Source organism: Bos grunniens, chromosome 13 (assembly GCF_055505025.1).
Source record: "Bos grunniens cultivar Pamir isolate PY7600 chromosome 13, Bosgru_T2T1.0, whole genome shotgun sequence".
In the NCBI taxonomy this organism is placed as follows: Eukaryota; Metazoa; Chordata; class Mammalia; order Artiodactyla; family Bovidae; genus Bos; species Bos grunniens.
The window spans coordinates 72,309,698-72,324,717 of record NC_141177.1 but is presented as its reverse complement, the minus strand read 5'-3'; the positions used below and the strand labels follow the sequence as shown (position 1 = coordinate 72,324,717).

General features: G+C 46.4%; 2 long non-coding RNA genes across 16 annotated transcripts in view; both read right to left on the bottom strand.

The window, feature by feature from the left end:
* LOC147361213 (uncharacterized) overlaps positions 1 to 13,176 on the bottom strand; it is a 93,421-nt gene extending 80,245 nt beyond the window's left edge. For 10 of the 15 annotated variants that reach the window (XR_015139921.1, XR_015139917.1, XR_015139923.1 and 7 more), the window contains exons 1-3: positions 6,139 to 6,758; positions 2,203 to 2,244; positions 1,985 to 2,095 (exon numbers count right to left, since the gene is read on the bottom strand). This is a non-coding gene — a long non-coding RNA (uncharacterized LOC147361213). Of the gene's footprint in view, positions 1 to 1,984; positions 2,096 to 2,202; positions 2,245 to 5,055; positions 5,890 to 5,941; positions 6,035 to 6,138; positions 6,759 to 10,911 lie in introns of those variants that run through there. The other 5 variants (XR_015139925.1, XR_015139924.1, XR_015139926.1 and 2 more) reach the window with 4 other exon arrangements.
* On the bottom strand, positions 8,375 to 10,905 carry LOC147361214 (uncharacterized). The gene is made up of 2 exons (XR_015139930.1): positions 10,714 to 10,905; positions 8,375 to 8,580 (listed from the first exon to the last, which is right to left on the bottom strand). It is a non-coding gene; the product is annotated as an uncharacterized LOC147361214 (long non-coding RNA).
* Positions 13,177 to 15,020: the final 1,844 nt, after the last annotated feature.

The window sequence follows — 15,020 nt, the reverse complement described above, 5'->3', positions numbered from 1 at the left end:
TGTGGGAAAAAGAGAGTGGTATATCAGAATTATTGGTGGAGCTCTTCAAAAACCAAAATGTACACTCCAATGCAACCTAATATTCCTACCTTCTCAATTAGAATTTCCTAAAGGATGAGACAGGCAATTTTGCTTGAAAATGTTGATTCTGATACACACTTCCTGGTGGAGAAGTATGTGAAATGGGAAGGTCGGCTTATGAGAACTGGGGACAGGAGGGTAAGGGAGCCTTCTTCCCCATTTTTCCAGAAACTTAATACATTCAACAAAGCCCCATTCAACAAAGGAAAGGAAAGAAAGAATCCCTGACTTTAAGAAGCTTGTGTTCTACAGGACAGTTGAGAATTCAGAAGTGAGTCCCATGAACAAAAAGGCCACAACACAAAGCGGACATGGGCAACTCCTAGAGCTTGCCTGCTCCTTCTCGTGTAATTAACTAGCCAGCACCCACAGGGTCAGAGAATTTTGGGGTGTCACCCTGGTGAGGTTACGAAGGCACAGTGCAACTCAGAATGTTGAGGATGAGCCACTCAGACATCAGAAAAGGGGGTCTTCAACCACAGCAGACTGAGGGGTTTCCAACTTTCACAGCCATAGTGGGGTACAGAGCTGGAAGAAGGATGCCCCTTGCAAGGGCAGCACTGATCCTCTAGCCCCCACCACAAATAAAGACCTTGCTACCATATGATCCAGCAACTGCACTCCTGGGCAAATATCCAGAGAAAACCATACGTCGAAAAGATATATGCACCCAATGTTCATTGCAGCAGTACTCACAATAGCCAAGACAGGGAAGCCATCTTAATATCCATCAACAGATGAATGGATAAAGAAGTGGTACATATATATGCAATGGAATATTACGCAGCCAAAGAAAAGAATGAAATAAAGCCATTTGTAGCAGCATGGATGGACCCAGAGATTATCATACTAAATGGAGTAAATCAGACCAAGAAAGACAAATCTAAAAAATGATACAAATGTTTCTACAAAGCAGAAACAGACTAACAGACTTAAAAAAACAAAACTTTTGGTTACCAAAAGGAAAAGGTGGGGGAAGAATAAATTAGGAAATTGGGATTAATAATACACACTACTATATTTAAAGTAGATTATCCACAAGGACTTATTGTAGAGCACTGGGAACTCGACTCAAAACTGTAATAACTGATACGGGAAAGGAAGCTGAGAGATACATACATATGCATAAGTGAATCACTTTGCTATAATAACTAAATGGAATCATTTTGCTATACCTGAAACTAACACAAGACTGGAAATCAACTATACTCCAAAATAAGATAAAAATTTAAATAAAAAAGACCTTGGTCTCTTCTCCATACAGAAGGCCCTGCTGGATGGCAGAGAGCTAGTGAGGTGTGCGTGCTCTTCTGCCAGAACAACTGAATAACTGGGAAGTTCATTTAGAGACCCTTGGGGAGTTGCCCACTCTTTCTCACCCCACAGCCATCCCAGCTAATTCAGGTCCGCCTTTCCTTAGACAAGAGATGCTCACATTTGGGATGAGCAAGAGGTGCATTTTCTCTTTGCACGGAGTAGATGGAAACCTGCTCAAAATCCTTTCCCTTGGAAAACCACCCATATTGTGTGGGTGTAATATTGTCTGTTGTAATGCTGGTCAGTCCTGTGATTTGAGGTGGGAATGACCACCCCTCTGGCCCCAGGGGTGGCCACAGGATAAACATAAGAGCAAATTAACCATTCAACTTGGTTGGCCACAGTCATTCAGGGGTAGATGTGTGGCTTATGCCACAAAAACCAGCCTTGAGCCTTCCCTGACAGTCCAGGAGCTAAGACACCGAGTTCCCAATGCAGGGGGCCCAGGTTGAATCCCTGGTCACAGAACTAGACCTCCATGCCGCAACTAGAGACCCCGCAGGCTGAAATGAAGATTGAACACCCCACATGCTGCAATCAAAGATCCAGCACAGCCAAATAAATATTTTTAAAAAATCAGCCTTACCTGTTTCTGCAATGCTCAGAAGAGATGATTTCTTCCACTGGGATCACAAGCTGTTAGGATTCTGTGAGGCCACAGCCCCCAAGGGCCTTCTTTCCCTCTACATAGAAAGACCTGTATGGAGAAAAAAAGAGCTAAGAAATATGGAGAGAGTTCCCTGGATACATCTAAATACAGCCCCAATGCATGGACTTGTCAGTTATATAAACCCATTGATTTACCTTTTTGTTTTGCTTCAGTTGTTTGAGTTGGGTTTTTGTCATCTGTAAGAAAAAAAAAATCCATTTATCTATTACATCTCCCAGTTTATAAAATAAAAATACAGGACGCCCAGTTGAATCTGAATAATTTCTTAGTATAAGTATACCCACAATATTTCATAGGATATACACTTTTAAAAAATTCATTGTTTCTGAAATTCAAAATTTCACCGGGCATTCTGTATCATATTGGATGCATAATGTATGTCAAAAGCCTTTTTAAGTCCTTTACTCTGAGAGGTATAGCGTATTTTCTGCCATATCAGTAAACAAGGATGTCACAGTCGTCAGCGGCTCTGGCCCTCCAAATGTGAATTCCTGAGCCCTAGGGACACTCGAGAAAGAGAAAAATACCTCTACAATCTGGCAGCCATTAGGCTGTAGCCACTTCTACAGTGAGCTCTGAGGAACTCAGGATGTGAAAAACACAGGACACTGGCCCCAGAAAGCTGAGATGCATATACAAAAAGAATGATTTCAGTGAGCCCAGACTCCTGCATCTTCCCATACAAAGGAAAGCACTAAATTCCTTGAGACATCGGATTTTAATTCATGAAAATACTTTTGATGTTCAAACTACCTGCCCTTTGTTGCAAACTTCTATATAACCTGACCCCTCCTCGGAGAGTTCTCTCAGGGTTACGTTAGATGTTGTTTCCCGAGGGCTTGAAGTCCTAAAAATTCCAACCAAATAAAATATAACTCTCAACTTTTAGGTTGTGATTATTTTTTAAGCCAACCACTCAAAAGGGAAGAGACTGTTCACCTGGTGGATTTATCCTTAAAGAACACAGAGAGAAGACTGGGAACCATAGCAGCATCAGAATTCAATCTTTCTTTTCCACATCACCCCTGCTTTGTGTAAACCAAATCATCAGATCCAGAAATGCTTCAGCTGGGCCAGTGAGGCCCCCCTTATGCCCAGTACTCAAATCACATGTGCATGCATGCTCATTCATGTCCGACTCTTTGTGACCCAGTGGACTGTAGCCCACCAGGACCCATGACATGGGATTTCCCAGGCAAGAATATTGGAGTGGCTTGCCATCCCTCCTCCAGAGGATCTTCCTGACCCAGGATTCAAACCTGTATCTCCTTTGTCTCCTGCACTGGCAGGAGGATTCTCTACCACTGAGACACCTGGGAAGTCCCTCAAATTATCTGAGGGAGCTTTAAACATTCCCACTGCAGAGGTCACCGCCAGACCAATTCCATTAGAACCAGCAAAACGCAGATGAGTGATTTCAATGATCATCCACATCCAAGAACCACTGAACTAATTCTTAAAAAAGTCACAAATTGTAGGAGTTCAAACCAAAGAAGAGAAAGGTCATCCTGACATGCTTCCCTCCTCCCAGCCCCCAGCAACCAGGAGTGAGCAAAGCACCCCCGGTGGGACTTAGCCAAGAGGGCAGCCTGCAGGCTTGGATGCCATGGGGAGGGCCTTCCACAGGGCCTTCATCCCAGGCTTGCCCAGGCCTGGCCACATGGTCAGCAGGTGTTCAGGCCACAGAGAAGCAGACAGGGAGGCCCAGCCATGCTCACAATCTGCTCCAGAATAAACAAAGCATGTGACATCATTTCCTGCCTGCACTCAGCTCAGGGCCTGCTCCCCGAGGGTAAGGGAGGGGACAGGCAAGTGTGGTGGGGCAGGTCCCTAGATGAGCTCCTGTGATAACCAACTGCAGCCTCTCCTTCAGGCTCTTGCATGTGCAGACAGCCCCTCATGTCAGGATCTGCCACCTTACATCCCCGTGGGCTCCAGGTCCTAATCCATGACTTTCTATTCCTGTACCTTACTTTCAGAGGAGCGAGTCTATTTCAGAGCCTCAATATCACCAACAAGGCGCCCGGGGATGGGACTCCTCACCCACCCCTGAGTCTGCACAGCATTCTTCAGCTGCCAACACAATCTCTGCCCATCACATCCCTCCACTTTTGAGGGAGGAAACCATGTCTATTCCTTTTCAGACTATTTTTAGAGCCATTTTAGGTTCAAAGCAAAAATGAGGGGGATGTGAAGAGATTTCCCATCTACTTCCTGCCCCCAGACATGGGTGGGCTCCCCCCCATCAACATCCCCCACCAGAGTGGAGCATTTGTTGTAACTGATGGACCTAAGCAGATGCCTCAAAGTGGTGCTACCCCTTGGATCACTGCCCAAAGTCCATAGTTTACACTAGGGTTCACTCTTGGTGTATGTTCTGTGGGTTCGGACAAGTACATGACGACTTGTATCTATCACCACAGTATCATACAGAGTGTTTTCACTGCCCCCAAATCCTCTGTGCTCCACCCGTTCATCCTTCTCTCTCAGCTCACCCCTGGCAACCACGTCTATTGTCAATTAGGTCCTTAAAGCTCCTGGCATTTTCCTAGGCATGCTGAATGCAACAGATACAAACAATCGACCAACTGAAAAGAAATATCTGGAATTGCCCAATTCCATCGACTTGGAACACTGCCCTTTCCAGCTGTTATGCTAGAGGGCCAGGCTTGGGGAAAACTGAATCCTGGGTGAACATCCATCCCAGTGGTAGGACGACCCTGAGATGACACAGAGATGACCCCAGGCGAGGTCCAGGGCAGGCTGGTGACTGGTTTCCGCAGTGGTTGCTGGTAGGTTTGGGTCACTTCCCAGAAGCCACTGCTACCCTTTTGCACTCGGCAGGGATGCTCAGTTCTGAACCAATAATACCCTTTCAAATTTAAAAATCCCTCTGCCTGGACAAAGAGGGAAGACAAAGGGGATAGGGCAAAACAGGAGCATTCTGAACCCTATTGCAGTTAGACTTCAAGGTAAATAAGTCCTACCTTATGCTAATCCTGCCTCCGATGGGCCCCACCAGCAAGCTGATGAAGTCATAGAGGGGCTGGTGGGGGCGCTAAGCCAAGGTTCCTGCTGCCCACCCTAAGTAAGCAGGGCAGCAGAGCTAGCGTACCGACCGTTTCTAAAAGGGCCCTGAACCTACCAGGCTAATGACCGGCCAGAGGGAAAGTGAATCAGCACAGCTGAGGCAGTCAGCGCCCAAACACGCTGGCTCCAGGTGGAAGGACGCAAGGTGAGTGGCCTGGCGGGACCACGTGTATCCACCCATGACCTGTAACCGCCAGAGCGGCTGGCCTGCCAGTTCCATTTACTAAACCAGTAACGGCGATTCATGAACTTGGCCAACAAATAGTTATTCTGAGTGCTGACCTGTGTCCTAAGGATGACAATAATGAGCAAAACAGTCCTGGCCTTTGCCCTCATTCAGGCCCACCCTCCACTATCACCACCTGTAACAAAATAGCCAGGGGTTGATATGAAGAAGCCAGGCATGGGAAAATCAGCCTTCTAAACTGATTCGCTAGCAAGTTGGCTCCAAATGTGAATCTGTGGACGGATGTCTTTAAAAGCATCACAAGCTAATTCACAGTCACTTTAGGAAACTTGAGAAAACCGATTCACTTTCTCTAGGAAAAACATAACTGCACACACATACCGGGGGGTGGGTTGGGGCACCTTGCTTTGCTTCAGCCAAGTCTAACAGCTTTTCTCCTTGCTGAGGAGGGGAGACCCAACCTGAGAGTGGACGATTTTTTTTTTTAACCACCGCGGGGCATGCAGGATGTAACCCCAGACCAGGGACTGAACCCATGCGCCACCCTTGTGTTCCCCACTCCCTCCCCCGCCCTTGTGGCAACACCGAGTCTTTACTCAACCGCCAGGGAAGCCCCAGAGAGCAGATGAATCATTCCTCTCTTTTTAGAGACGGTAGCAGTTTCCAGCTGCTCACAGTAGTGTGGGGACCTGGAAATCACAGAGGGTAGCTTCCTTCAGAAAAATCCAGAGCACAGGAAGAGCCTCAGCGGTCCCAAGAAAGAAATGGTTGCCCCTGGGGCTCCTAGTCTTACCTTGGCCAGTGGGTGCTAGAACCAATCTTGCCTGGCAAGTCATAAGAGCCAACTTATTCCCACTGGAGCTGTCACACTGGTGGCTCAGTCACAGGGGACCTTTCTACCAAGAGCTACCCCGCAAGGGTTACTATCCTAGCAGCCTGAGCAGAGATGCAGCCCCACTTAATCCACCTTCAGGGCCATCTTTAGCTGCTCAGCTGAGGCCTGGCTGCTTAAAGAGCATCTCGTCTCCAGCTGGAGTGTCCTCCTGCCAACAGGGGCGCTGGGGTGCCCACCTGCTTGGCTCTTGACGGCTACATCCACTCTTTGGAGTGGGTGGGGATGGAGCAGGCCACCTCCGGATAATGAGTTGCCACCTCCCTTAGTTACTACCTGTAGCTTCTGTGCTACTCGTATAGCTCACCAATGTCGGCCTCTGTTGGATTCCACCCCGGTTGGCTAATGCCAGCTGAAAAAGGCTCAGAAAAGACTGACTCCCCTGCTGAAGACGCATAGATGGTACAGTCTCATTGCTACGGGTTGAGGACTTGTACCAGCCACACCTGCCTCTTGTGAACGTGTTAGAAATTTAGAATCTCGATTCCCATCCCAGGCCTATTGAATGGTAATCTGCAGTTTAAGGAGATGCCCAGGTGTTTTCATATGTCCAGTTAATTTTGAGAACCATCGTGCAAGGGGACGCACTCCCATTGCAGATGGTTCTGTCAGCAGAAGCATTTTACCTGTATCCCTTGCCACTTTCCAGAGAAGGCAATGGCACCCCACTCCAGTGCTCTTGCCTGGAAAATCCCATGGATGGAGGAGACTGGTAGGCTGCAGTCCATGGGGTCGCTAAGAGTCGGACACGACTGAGCGTCTTCACTTTCACTTTTCACTTTCATGCATTGGAGAAGGAAATGGCAACCCACTCCAGTGTTCTTGCCTGGAGAATCCCAGGGACGGGGAAGCCTGGTGGGCTGCTGTCTATGGGGTCACACAGAGTCGGACACAACTGAAGCGACTTAGCAGCAGCAGAAGCTTGCCACTTTCTCTCTTCATTGTACTTCTCTGCTCCACGAGGTCACAAGTGTCACTCAGCACGCTGACTGGAACTTATTGTTTCACAATGCCTGCTTTATAAGATTTGTCACGATGTAATAGGCTTGGATTTTTAAGACAAGTCACTAAGAGGTCTGGATATTTATTCCCAAGTACTTTCCCTCCCTTTAGGGAAGTGTTTTCATGGCAGCCTGGCTGGGATTGAGGACTGCTGAACTGTGGCAAGGTTGCCTAAGTCCTTGCCTGTCAACTGATGAAATGTGTCTCCAACATGTATTGACTATTGCTCAATGGAGGTAGAAGCCCTTGGAGTAATAAAATACAAATCCAGCGTTTACTTTACTGAGGTATAACTGGTCCACAAAGAACTGCACATGTTTAGTGGGTACAATTTTATGAGTTTGGATGTATGCAAACACCTGTGATGCCATCTCCACAATCAAGGCAACAGAGAGATCCAATACCTCCCAGAGTTTCCTCCTGTCCTTTGGGTTTTGTTCGTTTTGGTCTGGGTTTGATAAGAACACCTAACTGTGACGTTCACAAGATTGCATTGTTAGCTATAGGCATGGTGTGTATGGCAGATCTCTAGAATATATTCATCTAGCTTAACTGAAACTTTATACCCACTGAATAACAACGCTCCATTTCCCTGATGTCTAAGCCCCTGGAAACCATTGGTACATCCATTCTCTGCTTCCATGAGTTTGACTGTTTTAGATAACCTCATATAAATAGAATCATACAGTATTCTTTCTCCTGACATTGGCTCATTTCACTTAATATCCTTCTGGTTCATCCATGTTGTCACAAATGGCAGGATTTCCCTCTGTTCTAAGGCTGAATAATATTCCATTGAATGTAAGTACCATATTTTCTTTTCAAATTCATTTTTAAAAGCCATTTGCCCTGTCAGTCGTACTTGCTGGTGGGCTGAGCTCATAAAAAAAAGGGCCACATTATTTAAGAATTTGGGGACACTGCTCTAGTGGTCTGAAGTCCCAAGTTCTCTGGAGTGTCTCAATCAAAAGAAAGACATTAGTATCTATTTTCACTGAGCTGTGAGTTTTCAAAAAATTTAAGTGTTTAAGAGTTAAATATAAATACTGACCTATTGTTTTTTTAAAAAATAGGATCTTTGTGGGGGACTGTTTGTACCTGGATTATAATTATATATTTGTGTAACATGAGTTACTGCTGGGGGCTTCTCTGATAGCTCAGTTGGTAAAGAATCTGCCTGCAATGTAGGAGACCCCGGTTCAATTCCTGGGTTAGGAAGATCCGATGGAGAAGGGATAGGCTACCCACTCCAGTATTCTTGGGCTTCCCTTGTGGCTCAGCTGGTAAAGAATCCGCCTGCAATGAGGGAGACGTGGGTTCGATCCCTGGGTTGGGAAGATCCTGTGGAGAAGGAAAAGGTTACCCACTCCAGTATTCTGGCGTAGAGAATTCCATGGACTGAATAGTCCATGGGGTCACAAAGAGTTGGACACAACTGAGTGACTTTCACTCACAGGGTCTTTGGTGGAAAGGGTAGAAGGAGGATATTGGAAAGAAGGGACATTCTATTAACAAAGAAACTAATCTGACTTCATATTGGGTCTGTTTCTTTTACTTTAACCTTTGTATTCTATTGCTTTTGCTCAAGGGGGACTTCCCAGGTGGCTCAGTGGTAAAGAATCCACCTGCCAATGCAGGAGGCATGGGTTTGATCCCAGGGTTGGGAAGATCCCTGAAGAAGGAAATGGCAGCTGACTCCAGTATTCTTGCTTGAGAAATCCCATGGACAAAGGAGCCTGGTGGGCTACAGTCTATGGGGTTGCAAAAGATTTGGACACGGCTTAGTGGCTAAACAACAACAAATCACTAAAAGGATGTTGTCTTTAGCTTAAAGTATACATAATGGCCCATCTCTTGGAACTCTGCCTCCTATGTCCGAGCTTAAACTAAAATATCTTTTTTTAGCTCACAGGAAATATCCTGACCTGGCCCACCTGTGAGTGGCTACAGGAAAGAAGAAATTAACATATCTCCTGAGTATGGCTGGAACCAGGAATATTTGCAAAAATGTACAGGCTTTTTTAACTTTACCTCTTCACTTGCCCACTTTGTTCTATAAAAGCAACTAAGCATCCAAACCAGGCAAGATGGTTCTTTGACACTAGTTCACCATCTTAGTCTGCTGGCTTTCCAAATAAAGTTGCTATTCCTTGCACTAACAAGCTCATCTCTCAATTTATTGGCCTGTTGTGCAGGGAGCAATACAAACTTGGACTCGAGAACATCATGACACCACTTCTGGTCCTGTAAATTTCCAATCTGGATTTGGTCAGTTATAAGCCCTCAAGTCAGTTACCTCTGTTATAAGCCCTCCAACAATAGATGTCTGCATTTTATATCTACATATTTTTGCATTGCAACTTTTTCAGTTACAACAGCGCTTAGAGACCAAGAATGTAGACAAACTAGACTTGAAATCAGACTCCCAAATTTCTGTATTATATAAAAAATAAACAAGATACTAAATCACATTGATGTGACAAAGATAAATACTTTGTTTTGTTGACAAGTTTGTTTTGATCCTGTCCTTTTAATTTTTTCTTTGTGAATGCTTTACATGTTCATCTGTAAGTACAACACTAGATGCCTATAATTTCCAAATATATAAATATTCATACGTTAGGGATGCTTGCATGCTCAAGGACTTTATCAAAAGAGTACACAATCAAAACTGTTTGGAGACCAGTAACTAGATGAATGATCTCTTGCTGTTTTTTGTCAACAAATGGATCAGAAAAGTCCTTTTATTGCCATTCTTTAAAGCCGTCGTCATGCTATCACATTTTCTAGGCCTGAGTCATCCTTGTTAACATTCCTATTTCAATTTGCTCATTTAACACGAGACTTGGAAAGAACTGACAGGAAATGTGGGTTTCATAACTACTGTAACAAGTCTAATTCACGCTCTTCCTTGCCTCTGGAAAAGCCTGAAATTCAGAGGTTCAACTGAGACTCTTCCCTGAGTTTCTCAGGAAGCAAGCAGGGTACATTAGACATGGCAACACCCTCTTCCAGACAAAGAGCAAAACCCCAAGAGAGACACTGGCAGGTGGCAGAACTGTAACATGGGGATTTGGTGCTGTCTGGGTGTCACAGGGTTCGAGGGCTAGAGGCTACCTTGGGGACCCATCATGGCATAAATGAAGACAGGAGGCAGAGATCAGAATGACTCACTCAAGATTACACAGCTCGACAGTGGTAAACCCAAGACCATGTCTTTGGATTCCATTTGGGCCCTGGTACTCCCTGACATCCCCTCAGGGCTGATGTGGGGGAAGGGGGGGGGAACGCCATGACTGTTGGTCTCGGGTGAGACATGACACTGGTGCTCAGTGACCCCAGGCAGTGTCCTAACAACATTCTAGCCATGTGGCTCAGCGTGCCTGTGTGGGGTCCATGGGGAGAGGATCGTGGTGGCCTCCCCCTGGGAAAGTTGCCTCTCACAGCCCTGCCCCTGGAGAGGAGGAAGCTTACCTGCGTCTTTGCCTCCAGCTCCAACACACATTGAGGGGCTGACGGCAAATGAAAGAGGAGGATGGAACCCCGAAGAGGTCAGAGGTCCTATGCTAGAGCATCCCCGCCACACAGGAGGTGCTCAGGAAATTGTTGAGTGAGCGAGGCCTCACCTGAGAGGTTGCAACGGGGGCAAGTGAAAGGACCCAGTTTTCAGACCTGATCATGCTGGACTTGCAGGGGGAGAAGCCACAGAGGTTAAGAGTGAGAGTCCTGCCTGGAGAGCGGATCAGGAAGGAGCCAAGAAACATCCCCCGGGGATGTGTTGTATTTCCTGCCGGCCTGGGAGGTGTCGGTGAAAACTCACATCCTTTCTTTCAAAGCTGGGCAATGAGCCCACTTATACATCCTGCACCTGACAGGTTTCCCCGCTCCTCACTCGCTCAGCCTCGCAGGCCCAACTCTGACCCTGACACAAGTCACTTCCTCCCTCTGAGACTCAGTTTCCTCGTGTTCAGAGGCAGAAGTCAGGCGCTTTGCGGAGCTGCTGTGAAGACTGAAGGATAATTCAAGGTCAAGGGCTTCAGTCACTGTGAACTGCTCCGCACATGCGCGTTGGCTTTAGCGAGAAGGGGCCACATCTATCTGGTCCACTGGAGGATTTCGCCCGGAGCGTGTCCCCAACTATCTTCAGAAGGAGGGGAATCACTTAAACTGGCCCAGAGCAAGAGCCCTTTCCAGTCAGTCTCTGCACCCGGGTTTAACCTCAGTTGTGAGAACCAGCAGCTGTGGGGCACGGCTTCATTTCCCAGCTCCACGTGCAGCATCGACTCTCGGATTGCTCAATCTCTTTAAGAAGAATCACATGGGCACCTATTGGTAGATGGGGTGCACCTGCGGATTTCAGGATGTGCACGTCCAAAGCTTGCTTTTTTTTTTTTTTTAGCTCTGGGCGCAGTTAAAAGCTTTTTTTCAGGACACAGGGAATGCTGTGTCTTGAAGCTTGCAGCTTCCCCAGAGCAGTTTGCTAAGGCTTTGGCAAGTTTGCGCTACATTCTTACAGCAAATACAAGATTTTAAAGACATTAATTGGATGAATGTCGTTCTGAGAACGTCTGGGCTCTTTACAGCATCCCGGGGCCCTGTTTCCACTGCCTCTCCCTAAGCACGTGGACTCCGGCCACAGATCACCGTCCAGCCTCACTTCTCTCTCTGGTCAGCAAGCGTGACTGAGGGGGTCATGAGTGAGGCGACAGAGAGACAGGCTGTGGGAGGCAGCTGTGCAGAAGGCCCCCAGTGGGCCCCACACGGTGGTCACGCCCTTGGGCAACCCTCACTTCTAATGAATAGAATATGGCAGAAGCACTGAGGCACCAAGATTAGGTAATAAAAAGACTGGTATCCATGCTGCTACTTCTGTGTTCTCTCATTGCTCCGCCTGCCTGTCTCTCCCTTCAGCAGCGCTCACTTTGTCAGCAGCCCTAGATGAGGCCCACATGGTATGGCTAGGAATGAAGCCCACGAGGGCACCTTTTCGCCAGCAATCCTGGCGCCGTCGGCCCAGGCACTGGTATTTCTGAAATGATCCCAGGGTGATTGGGACGTGCAGGCAGGCGTGAGGACCACCAGCAGCAGCAGTGCCACCTGGGGGCTCAGCCCACACCCCCCAGACCTGCTGACTCAGAAGCTGCGTCTCAGCAGGATCTCCGGGGGGCGGGCGAGGTGAGGCGTGGGAAGCTTTGGGACGCAGCTTTGAGGCAGTGCAGCCTGGGGACTGTTTGTCAAGCAGCACAGGTGAGGGGATGGGGCTCCCCTTTAGGGCAGCCTGTACCAGAGTGATGCCAAGTCCCCCCACCACTTTTGGTGCCCCTGAAGTTCCATCACTATTGGGACTACTGTCCAGGCCGGAGACAATTCGTTTAAAAGACTTACCATGAATAAGCATTCTCTCCTCCCACAGGGGTGCCCTGTGACAAGCACTCTGGGACAGGTGGGTACAAAAGTCAGCCGTATTCCACTTCTATGCTGGGGAATAGCTGGCCCTAAGGAGAGGGGTCGGTAAGGATGCTCTTCTCCGTGACTACAGCCAGGTTGGCTGGCGGCTCAGCATCCTGTGTGAGTGTTTCTCCATGAGCCGATATAAACAGCCTGAATCAGCAAGGCCCACAGAAATGAATCCTGATGCCCCCAAGACAAATATAATGTTGAAGCTAAAACAATGTTTTTTTATAGAGAGGGGGAAGAAGCAGCCTGAGATGAAGGCAAGAGGAAAAGGGTTCATAAGTTGACCACAAATTGCATTTTCCTGGCCCATTAAGTCTTTCTGGACAGAGTCCGTGCTTGCTGGTGGAAACACATTAGGAAGATGAACTCATGCTAAACACAGTTGCTCCCAGGGGAGGATGGAAGAGAAGCAGAGATCTGAGACACTGTCTTGAAAATAAATCAGTGTTTTTGAAGGCGATCTGGGGAAAATAGCAGACAACAGGGAGGTCTGCACGTCAGGGATGAAACTCCGTGTATATGAAGAGAACTTTCCAGTGATATCAATCAGAGTAAGAGAAGAGACTAACTTAAAACACAAAACTAAAAACCCAGCAGTGTTATGATTATCGTCTGCAGCTCTGATTCTAGGTCAAATACAGCTTCTGTGACATTTCCCCTGAGACATGAGACAGTGGAACAGCAGAAAACACATGGGCTAGTAACAGTTATGCCTGTGTTCCCTCTGCTGTTGTCCCTCATTTACTGAACTTGTGTAAGTCTAGGCTGAGATGCTAAGAGAAGTTTCTCTTGGAGATGTGGTGTGATAGACCTTAGGAATGGTGACGTTCCAGACTTAACTGATTCCATGGTGTCAACTCAATAATTACCAGTGGCCCCCAGTTATTAAACAAATGAAGTCCAGATTGGGCAGTTTGGAATTCAGTGACTTGCAGAGAATTACGAGAGGAAGTACAGTAGGATGGCCTTTGATGTCAGTCCAGTTGAGTTTGAAACTCTGCTGCCTGTAGGTAAATCGTTTAATCTTTCTGAACCCATTTGGGGAAGAAGGGCACCTTTCTTGTTGAGCTGATGGTTAAATGAGATACTGAATGGAATTCAGTTAGCACAGTATCTAGAACAGATAATCTACGGCATGGTTAGTAGGAGCAGTTATTGCTGCTGGTAATAATAACAAAGTATGGTTCTTGTCTAGATGGACAGTTCTGCATCTATGCAGGGAGGCTTTTGTTTAATTCTTGTACCACTGGTTCCCTATATGTATTCTGGCCAATGATAGACAATCCCAAGAGAATGGGAAGAGCAAAATTTTCCTGAAAAATATAAGGAAATTTGAGGTGAATTTCAATGCATATTGAACATTTTTTGAGCCACAAGGGGGTTTGGTGAATGTCTGAAGGATAAAGGTGCTGGGCATTGCTGCTGGAACTCAGTGAATTCAAAGTTTGACCTTAAACATTTCAACTCTAAGGCTCTAATAAATATCAGCTTTCTATTAGGATCAGTTTTATACTTCTGTGCACTTGCTTTGGCTAAATTTTCAGTCACAGTTGGTGAGCCTTCTCTTTAATGAATCCTTACAGATAGTTTTCAAAACTGGTTAGGTTACTAAAGTTCTTTCGTTCCATAAAGCCTGCATTAATTATGTCACCTATGCACCCGCCGAATGAACCGTGTGTTATGATATAGCTCCTAACTAGGGTCTGTGTTGAGAGAAGCCTTATCAGCTAAGAAAGGACTAGACATCAGGTATCAGATGATGGATACTGTATTTATTTGGGGCTCACTTATTTCCACTAAGGTTCATGCTTTTTTCACTTGTATGGGTTAGTGTTTATTCTTTATTTCTACAACCACGTCCAATTCCCATTTTCCCCCTTGATACAACTTATTATTTGGATTGGAGGAATTGTCTGGTGGATCATATCCAATTCCCACAATATATCTGACGAGCTATGACCTGAAGGTGTACCAACCAGGAAAAACAAACAACAAACAATATTCACTCTTCTGATTGAAACAAAGCAGGACCCTATGGTCCTCACCCTCATGTCCTCTGCCTTCATTTTGCCTGTAGAAAAATGTTAGCCAAAGATCATTTAATCAGAGAAGTGAGAAAATGTAGAAATCAAGGAAAACAGTCAAACAAGACCAAGTAATGATAGTTCAGTCATTAAGCAAAGTCAAGGACCTTTAGTTCCTCCTCAAGGGCTGTAGATAATATTCTGAACTATATCCTGTGAGATGTCTTATAGATGCTACCAGGTGGAGAAGTTTACATGATGACCAGACTGTAGCCATGACTTAAGTTGCCACAATTCCAA